The 26,716-nt window shown below is 39.0% G+C and overlaps 1 protein-coding gene across 2 annotated transcripts in view; it reads left to right on the forward strand.

Annotated features, from left to right (window-relative positions):
- The first annotated feature begins 9,365 nt into the window (after positions 1-9,365).
- The window catches only part of GALNT1 (polypeptide N-acetylgalactosaminyltransferase 1), an 86,448-nt gene continuing 69,097 nt past the window's right edge, over positions 9,366-26,716 (forward strand). For both annotated transcript variants that reach the window (XM_014256805.2, XM_088061367.1), the window contains exon 1: positions 9,366-9,526. The gene's annotated coding sequence lies outside the window, so the exon portion shown is untranslated. The remainder of the gene's footprint in view (positions 9,527-26,716) is intronic.

The raw sequence follows: 26,716 nt of genomic DNA on the forward strand, positions 1-26,716 counted from the left end.
TGCACTAACCAATGCCAATGCTCCTTAAATTAAATAAAATTCAGATCTTGTGTGCATTCAGATGAGTAGCAAAAAGCTAGACTTTTTTTAGATGCAAAGGTGCACCATTAAAACTGTACTTTAGAAATTATATTGTGCTTACTCCTGGTTCTGATGATTAGCCCCAGAATTAGTACAGGACAACTGGAATGCTGTTAATAGCCCTGAGCAGGTACTATTTTCCCTTCCATGGCCACAGCCCATGCTGCATCATTCTGTTGACTGTATCAGACTGACAAGTTCACACAAAGGTTGTTGGATTTTGAAATGGTTCAAAAATGGAAGATCATATTCTTGCACTGTCTTTGACTTTCTTACATTGTCTCTGTTCTGTAGCAAGCTTCACTATCCCACTGGGACTTGTGGTATTTGGGCATCGTATTAAGCACTTTTATCTAAGCTCTCTGGAAATGCCTACTTACTGAGCTGTACTCACACACATCTGCTACTCGCTTATTATACTGGAAAGCTCATAGACTTTTCCCTCTTGCATTATGGGAAGCTGTCTCAGAAATGGCACTCTGGAGAGTTAAACCTTTTTCTGGAAAAGACTGGAGGAAAAGAAAGGTATGAAAATAGATTAATATAGAATTAAATACATTAATGCTGCTCTGTTGGTCCTAGACTATATGCTCAATCTTTTGCTCACCATTTTCTAAAAGTATAGCTCATTGTTTACAGTCTCCATATTTGTTACATTTGAGGAAAGGATCTTTCTTACTGTACACCACTAGGATTTCTGATATATAATTTTAATGTATAAGATATGTAATTATTTAACATAAAATTTCTGAAAATAATGTGGTTTCTTTTTAATTTAGCATAATATTTAGCTGGGGGGAATATAGGGGAGGTTTCTGTGGCTGTATTGTGTAACAGGGATGAAAACAGCCATTCTCTTGGATCCACAGGTTTACTCTCCAGGTAGAACTATTTGCATCATGGAAAGCATGAGTTAAAAAATGCAGGCAAGCCACAAGGTGGGAAAAAGTACATCAGGCAAACCTTCCTTATTTTGTTTGTACCACTGCTGCTTTGGCTGTGGCAGCTGCTGTAGCTCTAGGGCTGAAGTAGCAGCTGCCAAGCACTGCCTTGAGGTGCTAGATTTTTTTTTCTCTAATCCCTCCATCCTGGGCTTGTGCTCAGCCACAGTGCACTCTGTTCCTGTACAGGACTTAAGAATTGGGCAGTAAGCATTAAAATAGCTCCAGGTGGAGGGATTTTCATCTACCTTGTCTAAAATCAGTGCAAGCCTGGAAGGAAGGCAGTGAATGTACTAAGATCAAAGATCATTGCTACACAGCAAGACAGAAGGAAACATGTTAGAATGCCCTTATCACTTAAACATATCCTGAGCCAAATATTTTATACTTGTGTATATTTAGATATTGTAGAAAGATTTAACTATAAGAACAGGGTGGTAAAAATTTGGCCATCTTCCTGATTCTTGAAAATTGTTAACAAAGAAATCTGAGTGATAGGTTATTTCTTGGCTATAGAGAAAAAATATATTTATACTTGGGATAAATTATTTGACCCACATAGATATCATCCGCTGCTTACAGAAATCAAACCTCTAGGGAAGGTATGCGAATTCCCATGGTCTAGGAATGATTATAATGGAGAAACTGAATTAAGACATAGAAGTGATATTTGCCTTTTGCTTTTGCCAGCAGCTTGCTTTTCTGCAAAGCTCAGCAATTTCATATAGTCAGTACATTTCAATTAGGCGTGTACTTCAGGAGAGACCTAGCTAAGGATTGTCTTCAGCATTATCACTGCTGCAGACTCCAACAAGTTGTAGAAAACAAGTGAACTGCAAATCACCTTTGTATTGAAAAAAGAAAGGAAACCCAAGCTCAGCTGGAAGCTGGGGAACTGTCACACATGTTTGTAGTGGCCTTCATAATCTTTTCCAGGGTACTCATTTTGAGAGATGTCAGAGAGGATACTAAGTTAGACACACCTTTGGTCTGTCCCAAACCATCCATTGGTGCAGGTGTAGCTCACTTGCAATGCCATTTCAGTAAATGGTAAATGTAATGAAATAATTGAATTGTTGTGGGTATTAATCATTTTAAAAACCCAGTTGAGAAATCAAACTGGAATCTAGATTAGGGGTGGAGTACTTTACTGAAAATAACATGTTGGAATATTACTCAATGCACATTTTAGGAATACTGGACTAATGGAAGACTTACCAATTGGATCTTAAGGGCTTATTCTACCTGAAAAGTGAGAGGTAAGTAGTTTATTTTTATCACATCCATCCAGTTCCTTTATCTGCCTGTAATTTCTTTTGATGCTTGTAACAAAAAAAAAAAAAAAAAAAAAAAAAAAATGTTCCTGCTTTCTTCTGCTGCTTGTGCTTAACAAGCCATATATATAACAAATAGTGTTTTTCTAACACAACTGTTTATTAAGTTCCAATCATTGCCTCCACTGGAAAGCTGCTGAAGGCAAATGGACTATTCAGTTGTCACTGAAGGCATAATTTAATGATGCAGTGTATCTCTACACTGATGAATTCAGCCTTTTTATTCTGCTTAATCTATGATGTGTGAAGCAGACGGTAACTTCGCCTTGCAGACCTGTCTGTGGGAAGCCCATTTCCTCTCCTTTGCTCTTCTGTATGTGATAAACAGAGCCTATTTATTAAAGGAGCCACCAAGGTACAAAGTTGAAACCTCAGGTGCTGCTTTTACAGCCCCTTTTCAGAAGGTACCTTCTCCTTCAAGCAATTGGCTTCCAAGCAGCCTCCAGCATTCCCTACAAAATTGCCTTGTTTCACTTTTGGCAAAAAATTATACTGCTGACCTGCTATGTGAACAGCGATAGTAAATAGTGAAGAATAGATGGAAGCATTTGGGTGAGAAATCTGTGACAGGCTTCTATGTGAAAACATTTATCTGCTCTCAGTTTAATCACTTATTATTTTTAAATCAGTGACAAAAAAAAACATCCTGCTGAAGTAGGAACACTGGGATCCCATCTGCAGGGAGAGCTGATGGTGTTAGACAGACCTTACTATCTTCTAGATGAGGCAGTGTATCAGGCAAACATATTACTTGCTAGTTTTACTGCTGTTTTTTAGGGCTGCTCCTGAAAAGTTGCTTTAGCCAGGCTTATGAACTTTCAAATGACTGCATAAAATTATATCTTGTCTTTGTTTATCCATAACATAAAGTTATTGTGGTAAAAAATAAGATAGAGACTTCATCTTTTAGAAGTTTACTATACCTTTATGTTGCCCTCAGGCTGCCTCTATTTTTCTTGGGAGAAAGCACATTCATATTTCTTCCAGAATGGGACCACTTTGTAAAGGCTGGAGCTGTTTGTGATAAATCTTCAGTCCATTTGGTCGCATATATATTTGAATTAAATCTAATAGGGGTTTTTTTGTTTATTTGGTCTTTTTTGTGTTTGTTTTGGGGTTTTTTTTTGTCTTTTGAACATCCATATTATGTAGCTGTGGATTGTTTTGTAATATATTGAAATATATTACTATGACAGAAATATCTTAGAAAAACAGGACTCACCTTTTTTCCTGTTACAGAACTTAAAAATAAGCATCAAAACAAATTACCATATATGGAATAACAACAGACTGTGTAAGAGTGATGAATATGTTCCAGGTTTAATGTAGATGAAAATGGAAGCACTTTCATACCTGCCAAAACCTTTTAACAATGTTTTGGAAACTGTTTTTTTTACATTTCATTTACATTTTCAATTTACATTCTTTGAAATGTTTATATCTAGAAGCAACCTCCTACTTTGGCAAACTTGGTTTAAATCCTCTTGGACCTCTGACAACCAAACTGACGAATATAGTGATATGCTCTGATGTTATCTGAAAGCTTGTTTTCACCACAGAACGGGTTTGCTTGGAAGTGATCACAGCGAGTCCTCTGGTTCAACCTCCCTGCTCAAGCAGGGTCATTATAGAGCACACACCATGGAATTGTGTCCAGATGGTTCTTGATTATCTCCAATAAGGAAGACTCCACAACCTCTATGGAAGGTTGTTCAACTTGTTCAACAGGAGTTAAAAAAATCCATAATTTAAGTATTGGGATATAAGCAACAATCCCCCAGTGAGAAACTAACAGTCTGAAGATGTTTTCCTCTGGTGGTTTCCTTAAGTAGGCCCAATAGGAAAAGTATAGTATCAGTCAAGATGAGTTTTAGGAGTATTGGGAAAAAAAATTGCAAAAGTCACCACCAGCATGCTCTTTTATCAAAAGCTTTCCTTAATGATTCATGGTCTCCTGCAACTCCTGACCCTTCTGTGGTACAGTATTACAACATAGATGTCAGGAGCACCATGTGGCTGCTATGCAGCTTGCACATGATACCAAATGATTTAATAATTATTAGGCTGTCAAACCCACTATCTTTAGGGCTAGGATTACTCAGTCCAGTTTCGCAGGTCCAGTCACACTGGTTTTCTGTCCTTAATTTTCTCCTGGACAGCATTCAAGTTCCAGTGCAATATAGGGGAAGGAATTCTGTGAAGGAGACCTGTTCTCTCTCTAGTCCTTCTCAGCAAAGGAGCAAAGCAGACAAGGGCTGTGTGCTCATGGGCTCAGGGTACATTCATGGGAAGTGAGAGTGCTGGGACCTTTGCACTCCTCACCTCGGGAGGTGAGACAGTGTTCTTACCCTCCCTCTGGGTTTCAGTACAGATCCCTGCTACTCCCTACTTCCATCCTTAAAAATAGTGTGAGATCAGATCCAGCTGGGAGGTAGGGCTGGGTTCATGAAAGATAGACAAGTTCTTGTGGTGCTTTCTCTTTTTTTTTGTCATTTGCCCCAAAGGATATTTTAATTGATATCAAGAGAAATCCACTCAGTACAGCCACAGTTCTTTTAGAGTGAATTAATGATCTGAGTGAGGAGTACAGAGATTACCTCCTCCTGTTGTTCAGTTTTGAGCAAAGGAGATTTACCCACCTTTATTCACTGCATGTCATGGGAACAAATGGAGGGCATAAAGCACTTTGTTCTTGCTCAGGCTTAAGGAAAAAAAAAAAAGGCATTTAGAAGACAGAAGCCTGGGATTCTGGAGTAGAAGCCATGTATGACTACCTCTCAGATGGTGCTCCATTTCAGGAAAAGTGGTGAAAGGACATCTGTTGGCAAATTGCCTTTTTTGGGTTATTGAAAGCAGCAAGTTGAAGAACAGAGGAGATGAGGATATGTGGGATCCCAACTGACCATAAGAAATCAGATTGCACTCTTTAAAAGAAAACTGATTACCAGACATATTAAACTTTAATCTTATTTGCAGTCAGTAGCCCCAAAGAGAATGCTTTGTTGGAGACCTTCCAAGAACAGCAATTTCAGACAGCTTGTAAAGAAAAGATGATGCGATGGAAATAATGAAAATACAGTTCAACTTTTGCTGTAATAAAGTTAGTTTATGACAACCTTTGTTAAAACCTCGACAATAAATGCCAATTTCCTCATTGGTAATTAGCTCTGGTGAGACAAACACTTCCCCAAATTAGATGTGAAGACGGTATTTACATGTTTCTTCCTTTTGACAAAGCAGACTGTATCTGGCACATAAGTATACTTTTTATTTCCAAGGTTTCTAAGCACCATCTAAATACTGAATGAGTGCAAAATGACCTCCACTAAGGTACTGCCTGTTTGCATTCAGCTCAAATGGGATGCTGCCTCAGACGCAGGAAACTGCCAAACCCTGGCACTGTAACCTCCTTCAGCTGGGGAGTATTTTAATCCCAGTTCTGTGAGGATTCTTTGGCAAGGCTACTCCTGGCTGTTGTCCTCAGGATGCTAAGTCATGCTGCTGATGTGAATTATAGTTACACGTGCCTCGCTTGTGGGGTCTGGTCACTGATGCTTTCATTTACCTTGTAGTGAGCCTGAACTTCAATTCCTCATCTGGTAGCTTTGGCATTTGTCATGGTCCATTCATCCCCCTTCAGCTGCAGGTGGGCTGCAGATACAGGATGGAGACCTGTGCAGGGAACCGTGCCCCTTAGTGTCTGGTGTAGTATGAATTACACGGTGCTGGAGCTCCTCTACTGTTTTCCTTAGACCTGTTATTTTGTGGGGTTCTGGGCGCATCAGAGGAGTGTCACAGCTTGGGCAAACGTAACCCAAGTAAGAAAAATACTCAAAGATTTTTCTTGCTTCCCTCCAGGCAATTCTGCAGTATGTATATTAGAGGAATTTGAGAGTCTCATGAAATCAAGAGGCTAACATTGACTAAAATTACAAACTATCACAAAGATTTTTTAAAAGAATTTATTTGTTCTCATGACTTAAAGATGTACATGTTGTAAAAGATCTCTCCAATAGTAATTTTACAAAGTTGACTTAGTAGTGCTCCACAATCCATAAACCTGAATCTCAGTATAATTCCCTAAATACAAATGCCATAAACTTAGCCTTTAAATCATAACAACATTTTTGAATATTCACTTACTCCAAAATTACATCTTTTTATTTACAGAGTTTAGTGAATTCATGTCACTTTCTAAAGTGTCTCTGGCTGTATCTAGACATCTCACATTGACTTTTACTTTTCATGAAATGAATAGCACTTTTGCTGAATGAGTTTCCTGGACTTGGCTGCAATGCAATAGAATAGATAATTGAGGTGTCATAAAGACATTCCACTAGAGGAACTTGAGATACATCCTATGGCATCATCAGTCATAAAAGAACAAGTGTTAATCTGCTTGCATATAATAGATTATTTTTAAAAAATAGTGTAAATTTAAAACGCACTTTTCCACCACCTCCCCCGCCATGGGATAGCCTGATACTTCTTGTATTATCCCAGCTTATAAATGCTAAATGAAGGCAGCTCAACAGCTCCTGTGTGCATTACCTCTCACAGGGAAGCTCCCTGTCACAGTGCACACTCCCTGGTGGATATATCAGCTGAGCAATATAGCAAAGCTCAAACATTTAAGTTGTTTAAGCACACAAAGAATCCCATTCAGCTCATGGAAGGTGAACGTATGTGAGAGCCCTCCACTGGGCAAAGAATGCCTCCTTGTCCTACTGTTTATGCATTGGCTACCTTGGTATTTTCACAGGAATGTTTACTCTGTCACCTGACTACACCTTTAGGCATTTTCCAAAATGGGTTGGTTTTTTGGGCTTTTTTTTTTGTTTGTTTTTTATTCAAACAATTTCAGTCAATATTAGTCAAATCCCCTTTTAGTCTAATATTCAGTGCACCCCGGTGTTCTCAGGAATCCATCCTGCACTTTTGACTTTTCCTCAGTGAGGGGAGAAAAGGCAGATGTACTTCAGGTGCAACCACCGTGCTGCTGTCTGCATTCTACTGCTTAAAGAGGCTAGGCCTGAAATAGCTTCAAAATATACATCAAAATATATGGAGAAACAGAGTCCTGTATGCTACCTTGCAAACTAAGTACTCATCCTCAATAGATCTTTGTGGATACATAAGGATTCTGAAATGGCTGCTTTTGTCTGAAGAAAAAGCATCCCAAATGAATGGCTGGGAAACCTAAATGCCTTTAAAAAGGTCTAAGTTACTTTGGAGGTCAGCAAGAGCAAGTAGCACCTGCAGATATTTCAAACAAAATAAAAAATATCTTTAGGGTTAAATAAAATGAAAACCCCATAGGGCAACTTCAAGTATGCTGTGGATAAAAGAACCAGTTAGTGACAGAACCAAAAGGAATTTAAAGAGAAATAAATGGAAGCACCAACAAAATTCCCCCCAAAATTATGAGGCATCAGTATAACGTGTTCAGCATTTACCTAACTTTGTCTGCACACTTTTTTCTTCCCTTTCTCTGTTTAAGTTCTGTTTTGAATATAGGGTTTCTGCCAAGAAACTTGTTAAAAATGTTTATAATGAGCACAGCATGGTTTTTGGATTCTGTAAACAAATACCTTTTTAAAGTTATCATTTCAGAGTCTTAAGATTCACTCGTCAAGGAAGCTCAATGTTTTCTTCACTGAAACTTTGAGAGTTAGACTTTCTAAAGGGGGCATACAAACTTTGATCTATAAACTTTAAAAAGCTGAATTTAAGATTAGGGAGAAGATAAAACACGTCACAGAATTCAAGTGTCAGAATATATCTTGGAGTGTGTGAGTGAAGCAATTTTTTAGTTGCGTTGAATAATCTTAGAACACGAACGTGGTCCTAGGGCACATATGTAACATTTTGACGCTTCCTTGCCCAGGGGCCACTGCTAAGGAGAGGCTTGTTGCAGGCTAATGATCCAATGCAACATTTGTTTCAGCTACTCGTCCCGACATCGCTGCTGGGGCACCACGATGATGGCACACAGGCTATGCCAAAGCCACCCGTGTGGTCCAGCAAAGAGCTGGGAGCTGCTGCTGCTGACCCCCATCACAAGACATAGGAAGGACGAGCCGGTGCCACGCAGTTCCCGCTCGTCCTCACCGCCCAGACCTACTTTTAAAGCACACGTTAAGCAGGGGCGCAGCAGGGATGACACAGGAAAACACCACATCTGCTCACCGGCTTACAAAGCCTGCACGCACGGAGAGCCGCCACACGGCTGGCAGCCACGCACCCGCAGGGCCGCGCTCCGAGCGCCGCACGGCCCCCTCAGCCAGGGACCCCCGGGTCGGTACGTGTTGCACTAGAACTCGCCAAAGCCGGCAGCCGCCCTCGCCCGGGGCAGGGGGGCACCGAGGGCACCGGCGCCCGCCGGCTTTGCTGCACCAGGGTGGGCGGCGGTTCCCGACCGCGCCGGGCATCCGCACGCCCGCAACAGCGATCCCAGCCCCGGGTACGGACATCCCCTCCACGGCGACCCCCACACATCCGGGGCAGCGGCGGGGCGGAGCGGGGCCGTTCGGGGCGGTCGCCGCCCCTTCCCTGATCCCGCCTCTCCGCGCCGCCGCTGCCGCCGGCGATGGAGACGCGGCGCTGAGGGGGGCGGGGGCGGCGGCGGTGGGGCGCGGGAGAGCGGGCGGGGGCGCCGCCGCCGGCGGCAGCAGCAGCAGCGGCGGAGCGCGGGGCATGCGGAGCGGGCGCCGCCGGGGGGCGGCAGCTGCGGGCCCCGAGGCGCCGAGCGAGGCGGCGGCGGCTCCTCCGCGGGGCTCCGTGTGACCGCGCCGCTGCGGCCGGAGCGCGGCTCCCGGCAGCCGCAGGAAGAGGGGGGCCGAGGGGGCGGCGGTGCGGCGCTGCTTCCCCGGCCGCGGAGCGAGGCGGCGAGCGGAGGCGCCGCCTCCCCGTGGCCGTAGCGGCCACCGCCGGCAGCCCGGCAGCGCAGCGGCAGCGGCGGCCGCGCCTCAACTTGGTGGTGGTGGTGCGAGGCAGCGGCCGCCGCGACGAGCGGGCGGAGCGCGGCTCGTCCCCGCCGCCGCCCGGAGGATTTACCCTGCGGGACTCTTCTGCTCGGGCGCCCGGTGACAGGCGCGGCAGCGGCGGGGCTGGCGGCGTCCCTCGCCTGGCCCCGACGTCCGCCCGGCAGCGACGGAGAGGAGGGCCGAGGTGAGTGTGGGCTCCGGGCGCCTCGGGTTCCGCTTCCCCCCGCCCCACTCCCGGCCGCGCTGGGGCTCGGGGGAAGGGAAGCGCCAAGTTCGGGCAGCGCCGGGCTTCTTCCCTCTCCGGCCGCCTGCGGGAGAGCCGCCGCCTCGGCCGGCCGCCGCTTCCTCCGAGCGGGGTGACCCCGCTGGGGTGCCCGCTCGGGGGCAGCCGGCGCGGGGGACGGGCACACACAGCCTGCGGCTGCCTTCCGGCGGCTCCCCGAGGTGCTCCTGCCGGGGAGCTGGGGACGTCCGGTTGCTGCTTCCAGGGGTCGGGAGCTGCTGTGTGTCAGCAGCCTCCGGCAGCGTGGCTGTGTGTTTGTGCGGGGGGGAGTACCAGGGCAGCATCGTCGGCTCTATCTCTTCCCCGCTGTCACATCAAGTTCGTTCAGTTTATGTGTATTACGTAACATGTGACTAATATTTTAGAGTTTATTTTATCTGCTGGGCTCTGGATTAGCCTTGTTTTATTGCTTTTTAATTCATAAGGCTGAAGAGAATCGGGGAAGCTCTCATTCTAATTGGTTGTCCAATGGAACTTGGTTTTCATGTGACTTTGCCAGTGTTGAGAGAGGGTTACTACCTCCTTCCACTCTAGGAAAGCAGAAGTGCGTGTCTTCTGCTCCCTCTACCTCCTCCCCCCTTATGTTATTAAAAATGGGTAAGTTTCTTTAGGTCCCGCTTGTTTTTAGTAGATTCTGGAACCTGCCACTTCGTGAACTTACAGCGTGAGATACTGAAATAGAAACTGATTTTTGTGCAGCAGCTGCTGAGAGAAATAACTTTTATGGCGATGAACAGGAGTGAAACAGCCTCTTCGGTTTGTATAAATGATGTTGGCACTACATGAACTGTAAACGAACATAGCCAACAGCTGTGCAAACCAAAACTATGTAACTAACCATGCATTATTATACATTGCTGCTCTCAGCTTCATTCCTTTGCAAATACATTGAAGATCATGCTACCCTGAACACTTGGAACACCACAGAACTTGTTTTTCTTGTAAATACAAAGAATTACTTATATTGAAGAAAGCACTTCAATTTCTAATGCCAGCTTCATCATTTTCTGTGACTTGGAATTGTGTCTGTGTCCTCCTGTGATGCTGGCCTTTTATTAAGTGGTATTGCTAACGCTTTGCTGCATTTTCTCAGGCTTATCTGTGAAACAGGAATGTAAACCTGAGACAATTATTGTTAGTAGGGAAATTGTGGCAGCATGGCTATCCTCAGAAAAATGATACAAATTTTACCTGGCAAGGACACCGCACACAAGTCACCCTTGAGATCAAGGTGATAGGGACAGCACATGGAGTATTACTGGATGATGTCTGTCCAAAATTGTAAGCTGCATGAATGAGTGTACCTTATTCCTTATGCACCTTGTTCTTATAGGAACAGGGCAGTTCAAAGACACTAATGAAAGTCATGAAAATGCTTTGGAAACACCATGTGACAGTAATTTCTTAGCTTAGTGGTGAGGTGGTACTGGTTCGCTTTTATACAAATATTTATTCCTCCCCCCTCATCATCTCAAAGGGAATTTGTTCAGATGAGTTCAGGAATAAGCTACACAGAAAAAGAATGGAGATAATTGAGAATAAATTTTAATACCAAATTGCTGCTTTAGAGAAATAGTATCCTGCTGTCCTTTCATTGTTACATATGTGTTGATAACCTATATGTTAGCTGCAAACATGTTAAATATTTTTCTTTATCACAGAAGGAATGTAATCTTTCTCTTTGGTGTGAGAACAAAAAGTAGCTCCAGGGACACTCATCTAAAAATAAAGTACTTCCAAATACTTAAATCCTTTGAATGCAATTTGCATCATGTTTTTTTCAAGAGTCAAGAGATTCTTGACAGATTTTACATTTTATATTTCTGGTGATTTTTTAATTTTTTTTTTTTATTTTAGGGCATATAGTGTCAGACTGTCCACATAGCATGAAAGTTTGATTCACAGGACCAAAATGGTATGGTCTTTGGCTCTGCAGTTTTCCCCAGCCTGTGTCTTGAAATGTCTTCTCATGGAAGTGCAGGGACCATCTCTAGATTCAAGCTGAGCTGGATCAGGAGCTGTTACTGCTTATAAAGAAAAGAAATAGCCTACAAATTCAAATAAAGTTCTTTTTGTGTGTAAGGTGCACTAAAATACGTTTTAATAGTTGTACTGGCTCTGTTTAAAATGGTGCTGTTTCATACTTAACCAATCACTTCCTTAAGAATTTTGGAGTTCTTTTATCTGTCTTAAATGATAATCAAAATCTGGAAGCATGTGGTGCTGTCCTTCAGGCCAATTTATAGTGCATCATTTGCATTCCAGTGTTGCTCTTTGATTTTTTAAAATTTGTTTGGAAAGAGGTGGTTTTGGTGCCCCCCTCCTCCTTTAAATGGTCAGCATGTTGATTTTGGTATTGAAGTTGTGACTCTGGAGTTTATCTGGATGAATAACTCGTGACAGATATAGCAAGTGTTAAAGAAGGCAAATGTTGGATGCTTCTGTTATGCTATGTGTCTTGCACCAATACTTAATAGAAGTAGGCTTGGATCATTACATGGTACGGTCTTCATTTCAGTCAATTTTTTCTGTCCTCCTTTTGAATATTGACAGATTCTTTATTATAAAGATGTACTGGACATAAGTGAATATTCAATTATGCATCGTATCAAAAAAGAGTGCCTCTGGGCTGTATACTTCCTGCTTTTACTGAGCAGCATCTTAATTTTTGACGTGTAAATTATTTTCCTTCTGTTTGCATTTAGTCATCTTATAACCGTGTTTTTTCGTGCTTTGTCTTCTGAACCTTTCTGTTTGGTTTCTAATTATTTACCTAATCTAATGCTGCAGCAGCCTTTTCCAGGTCATCATTAAGAATGAAGCACTAGTTTTATATGAAGGCAGTTTTGCTAGTGCTTGCCACTGCTGCTTTTGAATCTGGACGCTTTTAATTATCAGCAGCAATGTTCTGATATTGAGCAGAGATCTTCCCCGAGTTCCACAGGGATGCTTGTAATCCTCTTGTTTGTACTAGGCCTACTTAATTTAGAAGGTTGCTGACCATACTGGTAATTATTTAACTTTCAGTGACACTTCTTCTGCATTTATTAGCATTGACTTTTATCTGCCAGTGTACATCATGGTTGATTAGCTTCCAGTTGGTTACATTTTTGGAGTTATGTACTTGACTAACCTATATAACTATTAACTTTTCTACTTTCTTTTTCAGCTCATTAATTAATGCTGTTAAATGTTGCTAGCTTCATGGATCCTTGAAGCATCCTGCTGTTAACCTTTTGCCATGTTGAAGTTTGATTACATATTCCTAATTTGAACTTACTGTTTCTTAGCTAGGAATAAAATACTTAAAGGAAAATATAACTGAAATCTTGAAAATATATCTGCAGTGTTGAAATAATGGCTTTTACTCAACTGTTAGCACCAGGTCTATTCCTGTCAGAAGTACTCTAAATTTAGCATCCCCAAATAAAATGTTTTAACTGCATGCTTGTCATAAAAGCACTTTGACACCATCTTCCACTAATTCTGGCATTTTTTCCCCTTTACAGTCTTTCTAGAGAGCTTAATCCATTATGTGAAACCAGCCCATCGTAAAAATCAATGGAATTGATATACTTTTAGCTAATGTATTAAAGAGCTGGCTAACTGCTCTATTATTCACTTTTTGATTACTTAAATACGGTTTTGCAGTATGAAATATGAAGGTTCTTTTGGGGCATTTACTTTTGGCTAAATTGGAAGCTTGTGACTTTGAGCGCTGCATAAATTATCTCATGCATGTGCTGTTGTAGTAATTCCCAGCTCATGGAGGCATTCTTACCATTGGGTTCACATAAAGGTCTTTTTATAACCCACAAAAGAGAATTAGCTTGAATTCTAAACCCCTGCACTATGCATGATACTGAGTGATGGTTTGTAGTTCCGTGCAGGAAAAGCAATTTTGATTCCTCCTGTCTTTGACCAATGGAACTGAAGTCAGGATGGAACAGGTGTGTTTAGCTCATAGCCTCATTTGTCACTGAAAGCAAATGTGCTTGGAGACTTAGTTAAGAAAAGGTACCCTTGTCAAGGTAGTCTTCCTAAACTGTCTTTTGTTACCATTTACCAACCTTGTTTTTATGATCCACAGCTTTATTTTCAATTATTAAAAAACTCTGTCACAACTTCTTTTTTTGGTTTTTTTTGGTTTTTTTTTTTCCCTCCTCTCTTTAAGTGGTAGGTAACTGTGATATAGTACTTGATTATGAATTGACTTCAAAAGATTTTTTTCTTTTTCCCAAGGTATTTCATTTTGGTATTGGAGTGGTCAGTTTCATTTCTTTGGAATTAAAAAGTTATCCTCAAGAGTAAGAGCTTTGTAATGGTGTCTTTTCACTGGAATCAGTGTTTAATGACCATAGCAACTCTCACTGATAGCTTCAGCTCCTGAGTTTTCTCCTCTATTGTCAGACTACCATTTAAGAGAAAGATACAGGTAGGAATTTGAGCACTGCTTGTGTTGTGTTGCTGTTCTGTGTAATCTGATGGTCCTCAAGACATTTGTGTTTGTTCTCCTGTGAGATGGTGCTGCTAGAGAAGAATAGGATAAAGCAGCAGCCGTTTGCTGCTGTGGACATTCAGACTCTGGGACACGCTCATGTAAAGCTGCTGTGAAATTCACTCTTAGTTAAGGAGGGAAGTATTTTCATACTTTTATATTTTTTTTTTCTTGTACCATGCTGGTATCAACTTTCAGAAACTTTACTCTTTTAGAAAACTTATCCAAAGTATAAGCCTGTTCAATGTCTTGCTGTCTAGCTGAAAGAACATTAGCATCCTTTGGGGGTTGTATATGTGAACTGCTCTTTTGTTCCTTAATTCTCATCTTGCTTTGTAAGACTTTGTCCTATAAATTGCAAACCATTGTAATATTGTCAATTTTTTGGGAAAAATTTACTTTGTTTTCACTAGTACTAATATTGATTAAACTGTGCAAGTGATAGAATCTCTAGGTATTTTTTTTTTGGATGGGCTTTCTTACTGTAGATGAACTTTTAGTGTTTTTTGTACAAATAATATTTCTTTGTAATGTGATGCAGTACTATTTTCATGTTGAGTTCCAATATATCTTCCTGTAACACAGTTCCTGATGTGTAAATGAAGTCATACGACAAAATTTGTCATCGTGGTTTTGTGGAACAATTGAGTCAGAATGATATATTCAACATCTAAGTTGCTTGTGAAAACTTGTTACAGGCAAGTGAGAGGGTATGTCATGTTCTTACTTTTTTTTTTTACAGTGCATTAGAATAGACTCCAGAATTTCAGCTGGTACTTCGTGTCAGCCACAGGAATGATGAAAATAGCAGAGTGCATTCGTATCTCTCAATAAGTGGTTTGACGGGAGGCAGGAGTACTGGTCTGAGTTTACAGGCACCACATGATAAAGGCCAACAGAACCTGAAGAACCTGAATCCCAATCTGTTTACTTTTCCATAGCCACAGGTCATTGTTATCTTATCTTTTTTTCATGCCTTTTAAACCTGCACTCAGTATGCTAGCAGTGCTTTAGTGCAAATTGTGAATGATAACCAGAATTATGCTGGCAATTAAAGGGAAGGTGATAATGCCAGGATTCTTCCAGGGAGAGGGAAGCTAATTTTAGGGTTGGGCTTTTGGTGTGCTTTTTTTTGTTTTGTTTGGGGATTTTTTTATCTGTTTTTCAGATTCCTGTGAGGAATAAACCAGGGGATAGCAGGTTGGAATCAATTGTCAATATATATAGAGAGATTTGGAAGTTCTTACTTATTACCTTATTATACCTGAATGGTGAAGCTGATTGAAAAACAGAATGAAAAATTGATCAAATGACCATGGATATCTATAAAGACAAAGAGGTATTTAGTATTGGTCTGAATAACAGAGTGTGCTGAGTTGGAAAGGACCCACAATGATTGTCAAGTCCAACTCCTGCCCCTGCATAGGACCATTCCCAAAGGTCACACCATGTGCCTGAAAACATTGTCCAAACACTTCTAGAACCTTGTAAGGCTGGTTGACCACTCCTCTGGGGAGCTCAGGCACCTTCCAGTGCCTAAACACTCTCTGTGTGAAGAATCTTTTCTTCATGTCCAACCTAAACATCCCCAGACACAGCTTCAGGCCATGTCACTGATCATCACAGAGAAGATAACCATGTCTGCCCCTCCTCCTCCCCTCACAAGGATGATGAAGACTGCAGTGAGGTCTTCAGTCTCATCTAGGCTGAGCAGACCAAGTGATCTCAGCTGCTCCTCACACAGCTTCCCCTCAAGGGCCTTCATCATCTTCATTGCCTTCCTTTGGATACTCTCTAACAGTTTAATGTCTTTTTAATACTGTGGTGCCCAAAACTGAACACAGTGTTCAAGGTGAGGCTGCCCAAGAGAAGGACAATCCCCTCCCTTGACCAGATGTCTCCACAACAGTGTTCAAAAAAGTTTAACTATCATGGCCAGGGTGAGCAGGGACTAAAATCAAAGATAAAGCTCTCTCACCCCAGCTCAAAGTGGATAGCAAGTAGATGTAATTTCATGAGGTCTGTTCTCAACTTAGCTAGGTGTTACTTTTTTTTAAGAACAGAGAAAACAAATCACATATACAATAGGCTTTCAAATCTTCTGATGGCCCAAATGCATATTAGTTGCTGGTGAAAAAAATAAGATTGATCAGAGTTGTCTTTTCACTCAGTGACATTCATCAGTTTGATTACCACTATGAATAATTTAGCTTTAAGAACAGCCCAGGCTCTTATGTGCATATCCTGTTCATTATATTTCTGCTAAATACATTCAATTGAGAACATTGACTTGATGGAGCACTTTTAAAGTATCTTTAAGGACTCATTTTGGTTAAAATTAAACTAATGGATTTATTTAATTTTCAGTTTGTTATGTACTCAGGGTAATTGGGATTGATACACTTTTCAAACACAGAACCTGAAACCTAATTTTAGGTGCAAAACTCAGCTTTAACTATTGTTGCCAGACAATACTTCTGTTAAGGATTATTTCTGTTTCTCCTGATTGGTATATTAATTTAGATGTCCAGTTTGTGAGCTTGCCATAAAGAAATTAAGTATGCATTTTCACATAACTTGGGTTTTTTTAGATGACTTTGTGGTTTTAAAGGCTACTGTCTGTAGTATCATGTGAATGAATCAAATATCTTCTATCTTTATCTTTGAAAAACAGTTGAAGACAGCACACCAGAGCAGCCCTGTCCCAAAGAGAATCTTAAATAACAGCTCTACTTAGAATAGCAAAGAAAACCCCAACCCTGGTAGCAGTGTGTAACTCTGCATATCACTTTTCTAGTATACCCTTTCAGTTTTTTCCTTCAGGACTTGCTGATCAGAAGTTTCAGAAAGCTAGGTACTTAAATTAGTAATAGTTTAGTAAACTTGTTTTGTTTTCAAATTCTGAAGATAGTGTGGAGGTGTACACATCACAACAAATATTAAGCTTCCTAACATGTAGCAGAGGTGCTATGATTTAAATACATTTATTTGAAATACATGTTTCAAGAAAGCATAAACTCATCCCTTAAGGCCCTCTGTCTGCAAAGAATGGTTAAAAAGTTGAAGGACTTCCTCAGGCTGATGTTTCTAAATATTTGATTCTGAGGTTTATTTTTGTGAATTGAAAGTCTCAGAAATGATATGAAAAGTATGAAGTTGTTCAATAACTTTAGGGAGTAGGAAGGCACAGTACCACCTCCATAAACCTTAATGCAGGTCAAAAATACACTCTGTACTTTCTTAGTCTTTGAAAGGCATTTAGATTCTTACTGGGACTTGTTTCTTGCTCTAGTGCTGTATGTGTATATGCAGGATTACAGCTATGATAGGAAAGTCCAGTAAGTTAAATACATTTATACATAAAGACATAATACATTTGCTTCAGACTTAGTTTTAATCTAATCTAGAAGAACAGCCTGGTAACCTTTTGGAAATGTGGTCTGAAATAGCTGTGAGAAAACTCCAAGCTGCTCGGTCGTCCCCTTCCTTCAACTTCTACTGTGGTTTAATTGAACACTGAAGTGAGCAGGGAGAACAACATGATATGAAGGATGCTCAGGAATTCTTTATTCTTTGTCAAGTTCCTTGCTAAAACAACAGAGTGAAGCAGCTACTGCTATGTTAGATGGCATACTCATCAAAAATGTTTTAGTTGGTTTAGTTATTCTTTTCAGCATCAAATTTGTTTTATGTATGGTATCACAGATTTTATGAACATTGGAATAAAAATTTAAAATTGTATAGCTAAATCATCATTAAGCACAGCTTAGGCAACAAAGTAAATGACTGATAATCTCGCCTTCAAAACAACTGATGTGATGAGAGCTTAAAATTATTCTTAGTATAGCTTTAGAAAAAATAGTGTTCATTATAGGTTTTGTATGCTCTAAAATTTGTACTTTATATTTGGCTGTGAATAGATTCATTGAATTGCTGGGAACTGTGTTAATATTTTTTCAAGTCTAAAGCAGTTTGTTGGTAGTTAAAATACTACTTGGTTGTACAAAATACTAAAGAAGAGAAAACCATTGGTAGTGTGCTTCCCAGTAACACTAACAGACTCCTGCAGAAAATATTAAGCAATCCATCAACTCTTGTAAAAGTGCAATTGGAAGATATTTAAATGTGGTACATCAGAGCATCTGAAGAAAATGTTAACTTGGATATTTGAAAGGTATGTGGGTACAGCCTTTTTTTTTTTCTTTTATTCTTTTACAAATTCAAATGCTATTTCATAATATTATTCACATTGTTCTGCTATGGTGTCATGTCATCAAATTAGGAGTGTTTAAAAACCATGAAGAGTTCTAGGAGTCTAGTGAGCAACCAGAGCTGGTTGAAACATTTTAAAGCGATTAATACATTTTTATATGCAGACTCAGCACAAAACTTTTTTTTCTTTAGCAAAATATACTTGCCAGATTCTATATCTAATTTTGTGCTACAGTTCTAAATAATAAAATCTTTATACCTGCAGTAGTTAATTAAAAAAAAATTACGGTAACCAATGCCCACAGGAAACAAAATAATCTTGTGTATTGAATTGTTAAATCTTTAAAAAAAGAAACCCTATAAAAACCATTAAACCAACTCCCTTGTTACTACACATTATTTATTTTCTTTCCTTTCTTCATGTTTCTTTCTTTTAGTTGCTTTTGGATCTTGCAGAGCCGTCAAATCACATCTTTTATTCTGTCTTTCCATGTCCAGGAAAACTAATAACTCTTCTGCAAGCAGTTAATGCTTGAAATCTGCTATATACAAGAAACCAATTGACCCAACCCCAGCTGGGATCTGATTCATGAAAGTACAACAATATGTAATTTTCTTGCTTTGGATCATATCAAAGCTTTCTTAAGCAGTTTTAGACTATTATGACTATTCATTCTTTTCCCCAAATTGTGCTTTCCCAAACACAGTAGGAGCTTCTAAGAGTTTGAAACAATGGTTTCTCTATATTTTGTGAGTGTTATGTATATTTAAGAGGCATCTAAGGACTCCTTTTTTTAACCACATTTTCCTCTGTATGGAAAACTTCTTAAAACATCTTGCCTTCTGCCAGGAAAACAATGCCTTTTATTTGTTTTTTATAGCATACCTCATGTTATCTGCAGTGGAGTTAAATAGCAGTGAGTTGTGGTCACTAGTTTGCACTAATCTGCTAGTTTGGATCAACAGCATTTTTAATCAGAGTCCACTGTGGAGTGATTTTTAACGTGAACAGACTTCCTTTATGACCACTTTTGTACAGAAGAGTTAAATACTATGCACATCAGACACTTATTTCCAAATCAGATGTTTGCCCTTGCAGTCTTCATAGCTAAATTTTCAACTCTGCGGCTGGAAAAATACTTGAAACCAACTTTCTTACAACCAAACCATCTTTTACTGCAGAGGCAAATGAAATTATTATTCACTACCACTTCTGTCGTCAGGGATGAGCTGTATGGTATATTTCTGTGGACCAAGAGGAGTTTCTCATTATTCTAAGAGACTGTTTCTTTATCTATCACTTGTAAAATGCTGGCTAATTGTTAGTTTAAAACGGCTTGTATCAATTATTGTTGTAGCACACTATCTTAAGTTTCCATGATTTGTGATTTCTCCATTTCTTCCATCTGTCTCGGTACATGATGAGTGGTTGGGTGTATCATTAATTTTATTTAGAAGAATGTGGTAATGATTCAAGAATGAGAGTGGAGAAATGTATCTAAAGGAAGTCAAAATAATAGAAATTGCTAGTAATTTGGGGTTTTTGATACATGGTTTCACATGTCTTGGAGATCTGGCTGTCTGAAAATGAAGCTTGGTGCTTTCCAGTGTTTTCACAAGTATTTAAATTTTAAAAAAAAAAAAAAAAAAAAGGAAGCTAGTTACCTCAAAGTCAGCTAACAGAATGTTCATTTTACTGTACTCATGCTTGGAGAGTAGGCAGAAAAGATGTAAGGTCTTGTATTTTCCTTTGCATGTGAGTTATTGACATAATTTAATTTACTAAAGACATTTCAATGTAGTTTGAATAATTTAATGAGTTTCTTTATGTTTTAACAATTTATTAAACTGTTGCATAAAAGGTAAATGAGGATATGTCAGGGAAGAGAGGTGAGGCTTTAAGAACAAAGTGAAGACTGGTGTATTTGAAGTAGATTGAAGTCTAGTTGTGGTTAGGTTTATTGAAGAGAAAATCATACAATGACCCAACTGACAAACACTGTGTTTAAAATTTCCATATGCAAGTCTTAGGTTTTGAGGAAAAAAGTTTAGCTCATTTGGTGGTTGCTGGAACTGGAGAAGTTTAGTCAGTCTTATGCATACTTGTTGAAGAATTATCTTCCTTTTCCAGAAGGGATTTGTTTCAGATGGAGGCGTAAAAAGCCAAAAATATTTAAAAAAACTTGAATATTTATGGAGGAACATAAATGAAAAGCCTCCAAGCTTATGAAGTCAACTGTGTGTTGACTAGGGAAATTTTATAACACTTCTGTGTAAAAACTGTGTATATGTCTGAACATTTTTGTATTCACTGGTAATGAAGGTTTATGGAAGAAAAAAATTATTTTCTGTTCAGCTTCAAAAAGAAAACTTAAGATGTATAAGTAATTTTTTTTTTTTTACATTGCTCTTTCAAGAGGAAAGTTAAGGATGAAACTTGAATACACAAAAAGTGAATGCACAAAACTTGAAAACTTTTGGCTTTGCCTGCATATGTATAGATAAAATGTCCAGACTTAAGTGATGGGAGGGCCATTTCCCTGGGAGTACCACCACTGGCTGGGATTCTGTTCCCTGCCCATAGTTTGTCTGTCCAGTTTCTGATCGTATATCAAATGTGGTAATATTGATGTGTGGTAATCCTTTTTGTAAAAGCTAATAGTGTTTTTTCTTGAAGATTGTCCCAGTCAGGCAACAAAAATAATTTTGGCTGGAGAGGAGGAGTTGCCTTTTCAAGACAGTTTGATCTGCTCTGTTCACCCTCAGCCCTCCCTCATTGTTACCTTGTGCCTCCACCACTCTCCTGCTCCAATTTGTAGATAGCTTTTAGTAATACTTGATGGGCAAAAAAATCCCTAAAATATTAAATTGACACAATTTTGGGGAAAATTGAAGAAAGGCAACTTAACAGTTACCTGTAGTTTTCTAGCCTGCCAGTTCATCAGTGAGCCTTGCTTTTCACTGGCCAGATGGAATACCTGAAATACTTGGAACAAACACTGGTATCTGATACCCCTTGATGATTTGTTAATTAAGAGACATAGGGAAGATGCCATAGTATTGTGAGGGGAATGGATATTTTGGAGGTGGAGGAATAAAGGAGAGCTTGTGAGGGGCAGCAGCAGCTAGGTGCTGAGGTTTTTGTTGTTTATGGGAGAAAACCCCAAAAGTTCTGCTTTTCAAAAGGCAGGATAAATTGGGCAGGATAAATTATTTTAACAAGATCTGTTTGCAGGTAGACCATAATTTATTTAATTTATTTCTAAGCACCAACATTCTGTCAGTCTTTTTTTTTTTTTTTTTTCATTGCTGTGTCTGGTACTGCAGCTGGTCCTTTTAAATTATGAAAAAAAGTATCCAGCTGCTGCTACAGGGTAGTTTATTAGAAGAGCATAGTGGTAAAATTAAACGACTCTGCTTATATTAATGAATGGTTGATCATGTTTCTTCTCCCTGAAACAAAGTTTCCACAGTTTGCTTAAGAACTGTTTGGTCTGAAGTTATGGAAGGAGTTATTTTTGTATCTTTTATTCATAATGGGAATAGTTGAAAGCTTCTTGTAGAAGAGACAATTAGCTGATAAAGTGACTATTTTGTAAGTATGACATCACCTGTTCCTCTATTGGAAAACCAAAGAGTAGCACAGGAGAGCAGACTATAGACTAGATGAGAAGATTAATGTATTGTTCATGCATGTAAAGTATGTAAGCTGATGTAATTAAGGCAAGTGATAACCTAGGTTATTTGCTTTCTGAATTGCATGAGGAAAAGGAAGGAAAGAATCTTAATTTACTGTCTTTGTGCTAATATTTCCTGCACTAAAATTAAACTGGGTACCTTACTCTTACTCCAATAAGAGTGCTTACTCTTATTGGAAAAGCTGAGATTTCTTAACTGTGACAGATACCTGTATAGAAGAGTGGTATGAGAACATGAATAAAACAACTTTCTGAAGTTCAAAAATTTAATAAATACTTTCAAATTCAGTTGTTGGATACTTAGTTATGACCTTGTTTCTTCAGTGGACATGTTTTCTACACTGTAATGTCATAGCAACTATTAAGAGAGACTTTTTATATTGCGAATACGAATATAAACAATATTCTTGACTATTCTGAGTGAATGCTAGTAGCTGATAGGAATTTAAGGATTTGACTGTTATTAAAGTGAAATTTAGTATAAGAATGAGCATATTATTAACATTTCTGTCCCCTATGTCCTTTCATTTCAGTTTTTACCTGAATTATCTGGGTTTTGTACATGTAATATATAAATAACAACTTTCTTGGCACAAACCAGTGTAATCATGAAAGCAGTTGGTTACTTCAAGCCTTGAAATTACTAAATCCTAAGAAAAAACATAGGTTATCTTAAGGTGCATTTTAACTATTTTTTAATCTCTTGGTAATGGTATCTGAATTATATGTTTATTGTGGTCTTTCTAACAGGGATTACACTGCATGTTAGCAAAAAAATTCAAAATTGCATGTAATATAAAACATCCTGCTACACTAAAATTTCCTGTCATTCTGGTGATGTTCATGAGTCATTGACATACTTTTCAAAGCATTATATGTAAATCACTGGGTCTCAATACTGAAAAACTGTTCTGTTGTCTCTTCAGCTTGGAATTATTTCAGTATGTAACTTGTACATAGTTAAAGGCTAGGCCTCTGCTTCTAAAAGATAACCCAAAATCTGATAATGAGACATTGCTTTGTGGAAAACTATTGCGGAAGTAGGTTACCTCAAGGAGCAAATATTTGAGATTGAGGAGAATTGGGATTGGATGGCATGAGTGATGCTACAAAGCATCTTTCAGTAGATAAAAGTAGTTTGTGTTCTGTCAGAATTAGAGGCTTTTGGCAGGTGTTCATCAGGGGCTCAAAATAAAGGAAGACAAGTATTGGGCAACATATAACCTGTAGGAAAAGGGAACAGAAATATTGTCGAGAGAGAATAAAATGTGTTGCTCTAGAAGATAACAAAATATTTCAGTGGCTAAATAATATTTCACTCTTTCTTTTGTCAAAGAGTGACGTTACAGAGGTATAGCAAGGTAATTAGCAAAAGAGATGGCAAATCCAGAACAGTGAAGGGAATGTGAAAGTGTTGACTGGGGACAATTTACATATTGATAGGTAAAGGTTTTGATTAGCATGGTTTGCCTGTGTAGCCAGTTTCACATCGGAAAAAATCAGTTTGACCTTCTTCCTTCCTGCCCCTCTTGACTCTGACAAAGACAAAATTTACTCTTGACAAAGGACTTAGTTTCCAGGAAAATACCAGTGGGATCTTTGCAAGATCTGGGATGGGTTTATATGCCCCAGTAAAATATAGAATAGGTACATTGTCTGATTTCATTTACAGCATAGGGCACACCAATATAGTCCTGGAGTATGTTGGAATAATTTTTGGGGAGGTGGGAAAGACAGTATATGTGTTTGGATAAGATATGATGTCTCTTGAGCAAAAAGTTATATGATATTCCAAACTGTGGACCATATATAAGAAGTTAGATGTATGTGTTCTTTAAATACTTGTAATTTTCTTTTACATTCATGTGCTGAAGATAACACTGAAATATAAGTTTTTTACAAACTTATTTGCCGTATTCATTCTCGATGAATAAGCTGAATGTTATTATGATTTGGAAAATCAAATTTAATTTTCCATTCTGTATGTAATTTTCCCATTAATATGGAAGGTTGATAAGGCTTTTGCTGGAAGGATGGTATTTAAGTCATCATATTTTTATTTAGAGTTTATTTAGAACTTGCTTTCTGGAAGTGCGCAACACTTTTTGCTACAAATCTAAGAGCAATGCTGACAAATCACTGCTTTGAGCATTCTTGGTCTGTAGAGCACTCCAGCTTGCAAAGCAAATACCCATTCTCAGCACTTGCTATTCTTTCACAGCTGATGAAGCACTTGAACTACTACTTATGAGTTGATTCTTCTTAATTTTATATCAAAGTGTCTTGAAGCTAAATGTTCATCTATCATCATGGAAACTCAGCTCAGGTATTTTGAAAAATGGATGGTCTTCTGTTTTGGTGGGAGTTTCACAGGAAGGAATTTGCAAGCCTGAGGTTTTCAGTTGCAGAGGAAGGTTTTAGAAACGCTGTCTGAGCTGGCACTGCTTTCTCTAGTTTAGTTACTAGTGATGAGTTGAATTTGAGTTCATAAAAAGCATAGTACATTTCCTAACCTATACAAAGAAGTTAGTTGACATTTTCCACCTGAGCCAGTGTTGAGGCGTCATTTGCAAAGCATTTAACTCTGTCAAACAGTTGAGCTGAGAGCTGAATGAGTTGGGAGGCTTTGTTTTGGTCTGTCATGAGGTTGGCAGAAATGTTGAGAGCTCCCTGCTTGCTTTGCTGCATGATAAGTTAAAAATTTTGGGATAAGTGATTTAAGACAGTATAGTGCTTCCAAAATTTTTCCCCATGTGTCTAAAGGAATAAAAATAATTCAGTGTTGACTGAACAAAAGTAGTGTGGTAATTTTTTAATTGCTTTACATTTAATTGTATTTTTAAAAGGTGCCTTCTTTCATTTTGATGCTTGCTGAAAAGTTCTATAGCATAGCAGACCTACTTTATAAAAAAAAATTCTGATTTTATTCTTCTGTAAGTCATAGTTCTCAATATCCTGACTTTCCCTTCAGCATAGCAGGTCCCTAGCCTACTTGTTGCACTATTTTATCTTAAATAATTTTATTTTTAGGGGCTGATTAGAAACTTAAACATTCTGCATATTTTAATATAGCTTTTGATGTACACCAGGATGAGCCTCTGTATAGAAGATTCCTGTTTCATCTCTTTCTGGAATATTCAAGCAAGAATTATTCCTTAACCCTGAATCAGTCAGGTGTTCAGGCAAGCAACTCATGTCTTGCCAGTTATTGAAAATGCTAAATAGTCAAATTCATATCTGAATGACTGATGGAGATTTCCAGCAATGAAAGTTTCTCATTCTGTGAAGCATTCTGCCAAACAGCAGATTAATAATCCTTTCCTCATGATGTAATTAACAATGTTTGTGGCCCACCTCTAAAGGGCTGGTAAAATTGAGGTGGAAAACTGATCTAGAATAACTGACAAACACTACAGAATTGGAGAAAATAGAAGATATAATTACCTCATAATAGGCATGTTGAGATTTAGTGTAAGAGAGTGGCAACTCTCAAAATTTAAGAATTAGGTTATTAGCTTCATGTGTCTGCCCCTGCTGCTGAAGTAGTCTTTTCCTGGCCATTCTTTCCCTTCCTTAGGCAAGTATTGTGAAATTGATTGCAAAAATTTCTCAATTGCAGTATATTTCTGTGCTGAATTAGCTCTAATCTGTACTCAACTCTGATGTTGTCAGAAAGGAGTGTGGGGATAGAGCAAATGCTTAAGGACTATGGGTGTTATTATGCAGTCCTTGAGCTGCAGTGCTGATTTTCAGCATTCTTAACTTTTTTTTTTCTTTTCACTTGTTTTAAGAGTGATGTATTACGTAAACTGCATACCTTGTTTCCTGCATACTGAAGTACCTTTTGGGTTTGTGCTTGTAAAAAGAAAAATGCTGCAAACAGCTGACTGACTCAGCAATTAGTAAATCAAATGAAATGGGATATTTCTAGGAAGAAACCTGAAGGTTTGCAGCATGATTTGGGAAACTGTGGGCTGGATTGCTGCATTGCCAAAGGCTGCATTAAAACAGCAGTGCTTTTTTTAGAAAAGCTAATTCATTGGGTTATTGTCGCAGTTTCCTCATCCTTGTTTTGACAGTGTTAATGGCTCTCAGGATTCTGTTTCAACTACCTGAAAGTAGTTACTGACTTTACAAAAAAAGGGACAAGAAAAAAATTGGGATCTGTATTACTAACTGAATGCATTGTTTTGGAAACTTGATAACGTAATGTTTCCTGTGTTCCTCCGTGTTAAACAAAACTTCCTGAATTAGGGACCATTATCTCACCTGAAGCCAGAAAAAGTTTGTCTGCTTTATTTTACTTAGAAGAACGGAATACTTTGTTGCTGTTGTTGTTTAAAGTGATCTTGCTACTTTTGCAAGTGAGAAATGATAGTCATTTGTCAGCTCAGCCAAATTTCAGATACTGTTGCAAGCAGCAGAGCTTTGCCTGGAGGCAGATGCATATATCCGAAACTAGAGTTTCTGTGGGAGGGTTAGTATTTGTGCATGAAGACATATGCTCAGCCAAGCAGTTTGTTGGTTTGAGTATATTTTCTCCTGTTGACACTGACAGACAGTCATACTGAAAAGTTTTAAATCTGGCAGAAGGCAGAAAACCATTCCCTCTTCACTATTTATTTCCCTCACCACAAAATTTTGTTTTTAAATAGAACATTAATATTTTCAAAGGACTGAGTT

This window comes from Pseudopodoces humilis, chromosome 1, assembly GCF_049639895.1.
Source record: "Pseudopodoces humilis isolate 2021_Gansu_Grassland_sample_001 chromosome 1, ASM4963989v1, whole genome shotgun sequence".
NCBI lineage: Eukaryota > Metazoa > Chordata > Aves > Passeriformes > Paridae > Pseudopodoces > Pseudopodoces humilis.